Here is a 3,456-nt window from a genome sequence, read left to right as displayed (position 1 = left end):
AACGGTCTGAACAATTGTACTCTCTTATGACTCAAAAACGATGGAACATGCATAACCTTATATCCCTGTTTGCGCATTCATATTAGTATCTATACCGCAACATAAAATGATCCTTTGACCCAACATACCAATTAAGCTTGCTAATAGTTCATTCGCTAATAGTGACGAATTTGGTACAGAACTGTTTTAATCCCAGTGATTCACGGTGAGCCATGACAATATTAGATGTACCCTAACACCGGGTGAGAAAGTGTCATATACAACATGCCAAAACGCAAACAGATGCGTCCTACCTTCCAAAAGGGAGCTGGTTGAGATTGTCACAGTGTGTATTGAAAATTAAAATTGTATTTGAGGTTTCCTGTGGGGAAGTTACAAAACGATAGTATAAATTGTGTCTCACGTTTGTGGCACCGAAGCGCTGCAACAAGGTTTTTTGCATACCTTAATGTGTTTACGTGCTGGCTGGCGTTTTTCAGAGGTGGATGCTAGCTCGCAGTTCGCACAGTAAAATGGTGCTCGGGTTCTAAAAAAGAAAGACCAGCACAGAGATGTCAAGAGAAAGTAACCGCAATATAGAGGATTGTGCAAAAAATGCTCGTGGGAGCGGAGAAACTCACCGTTTGGGTTAGACGCGTGGCATCGGTCAAGTGGGTGTTTCTTCCCGATGTCACTCGGAAGTCGTATAAGCGCACCCATTCACATGTAGTTATTCACGCCCGTGAACCGGAAGAAAAATACGTTGTTCCACCAAATGGGAACTGAAAAAATACCACGGAGGTCAGAGAAGGGAAAAAAAGATCCCAGCTAAATATTAATTTGGAGAATGGTAATACGATGACGGAAAATAATGGTGGAATTTAAAATTGAGTCAGTGGATATTAGAAGAAGAAAAAGCAACTGTCTCATGATTATGTCACAGACACAGTTAAATCAACAAGTGTTGTATTATATGTAAAGGCTCGACTGTTTGACTATTTATTATGTCTATGTAAGAAATATTTACATCTGAATAACATTTTACAGAAAACAGTTCAGATCAATCCGATCATTTAAACCCTTTGGATGGGTGATATTAAGATGGGTAATCCATAAAACTTCTCTTCGCAAGACATATTGTTGGGTATTGTCTCTCCCCGGCAGAATTAGTACTAGTTCCAAAACAAGGAATCTTAATTGACTTGGAGTGTGGTTGTGGCTGTTAAAATGAGATGACAGTGGAGATTTGGAATTTTTTGTCCGTATATTGCTTTTATGTTCAATGATTCTTGTCTTTATTTTTCTTTCTGTTTCCCCACATAAGCCAAGCCACAAGGGCATTTCATCAGATAAATAACATTCCGGCTGTCACATGTCGCTGTTACTCTTAAGGTGATCGTGAAACCGTGACTTGGATGTTTGAAATCTTTTCCTTTGATTATTGCATTGCAGTTCCCACAGTTGTGGCAGGGTAATGTACCCTTATGTGCTTCTGCTTGTTCCTGTAATTTTTTGTTTAGTAGTTCTTTGATATTTTTCGAACGTTGAAATGCAAATCTGGGTGGATTCCGATAAATGTTGTTAAAATCATCTTCCAATGTCAATAAAGACTAGTGCTTTAATATGATCTGTTTAATCTTTGAGCTTTCTGTTGAGTATTTTGAAATAAATACCATTCTGTCTTCACTAGTTGGTTTTGATTGGGTATTCAACAAGGATGATCGGTTCATTTTGGCTGTTTTCAATGCTGCTTCTTCAAGGATTCCAGTCGGGTATCCTCGCTCTTTAAATTTGCTAATGCAAGTTTGAACGCTTTCTTTTAATGATTCTTCCGTGGAGGAGATCCTCTTTATTCTCAATAATTGAGAATACGGTAAATGTTTCTTCAACGAATCTTGGTGAAAACTGTGAAAGTGTAACAGATTATTCCTATCTGTGCTTTTTGTGAAGACACTAGTTTCCAATGTATCTTTATTCTTCTGTACCATTAAATCCAAAAAGGGTATCTGTTGGGTCTATATGTTATGAGTGAATTTGATTCTGTCGTTCACTTCATTTAAATCCCCTATGGCCTGAAGTAGTTCTGCTTTTGTTCCTTTCCAAAGGATAAATATATCGTCGATTTATCTTTTGTATAATAGCAAATTCTTGGACCATTTGTCTTTACTCAGAATGTTATCCAATTCGAACCTGTACATGGAAAGATTAGCCTAGGCTGGAGCCACGCAATTGCCCATAGATGTACCAGAGCTTTGGATGTAGTAGTGGTCTTGCCACTTAAAAAGTAGCTGTGATAGAGGGTAAAATTCAATAACTCCATTATAAATATCTTTAGACCTTCCTCCATTTCAGTAAGCATCAGAAATGATGCTGTAGCTTCCAATCCAAGATTATGTGGTATTGTGGTATATAATGATTGAACATCAATAGTGCATAAGATCATCTTGGTAGAAAAAAATGACTTATGGTCTTCCAGGATGGTCAAAAAGTTAGTGGTATCTTTGATATACGTTGTCATCGATTGTACCAAAGGTTGCAGATGTCTGTCGATATATCTTCCAATTGGTTCATAAATAGAGTTCACCGTGGATACAATTGGCCTGCATGGCGGATGAGTAGGGTGTTTGTGTACTTTTGGAATCATGTATATATATGGTACCAATGGGTTTGATTTGATAAGATATTGTTTTTCTTTTTGTCCAATTGTTCCCTGACCGATGGTTTGGTCAATGAGGGTAGAAAGAATATTGGTGAATTGTTTTGTCGGGTCCTGTTCCACTTTATAATATGTGTTGGTATCATTCACATGTTCATTGACACGGTCATTGTAAAAGTCAACGTCCAATATAACTAAGGCTCCTCCCTAATCGGCTTGTCGGATGACAATTTCTGGGTTATTCGCCAAAGTTTTTAGGATGTGTTCTTTGATTGAAAGATTGGTAATTTTGGATTTTGGTTGTTTGTAAATTTTTTCAATGTCTTTGGAAATTACCTTTTCAAATGCATTGAGAACCTTGTGACTCACTGGTGGTATGAATTTACTTTTGTTTCTTAGTCCCTTAAGGGTATCTTTTGGTGATTCTTCAACAACTGGAACTGCGTTGGTGAAAAAATTTCGTAAACGCAATCAGTTCTGTCCCATGCTATACCCCCAGGTATAGGAATGGCTGTGATGTTCACTGATGTCAAGTCTCTTTGTTCACGATTAGATGATTTGAGCGGCTTCAGGAGCAAGTTGATGTTCTTACTTGCTGTGTCCATTTTACTATATCTTCCATTTATTAGCATTCCCAACGTTAATACAAGAATTTGCCAAAGTAGGAGAAAAAGTACGCATAGCACAATCCAAAGTTCAACCCATGATAAAACCAGAAACATTTTTTCAAGTTGCTGAAAGAGTTCTGTTACTTGATCTTTAAAAGTTGTATTTGCTGGTGTCGTTTCAGGCTCACTGGGATCTTCAGAAAACGTATCAAA

This window comes from Lissotriton vulgaris, chromosome 1_1 (genome assembly GCF_964263255.1).
Source record: "Lissotriton vulgaris chromosome 1_1, aLisVul1.2, whole genome shotgun sequence".
Lineage (NCBI taxonomy): Eukaryota > Metazoa > Chordata > Amphibia > Caudata > Salamandridae > Lissotriton > Lissotriton vulgaris.
The sequence above is the reverse complement of the archived record's forward strand: the minus strand, read 5'-3'. Positions refer to the sequence as shown.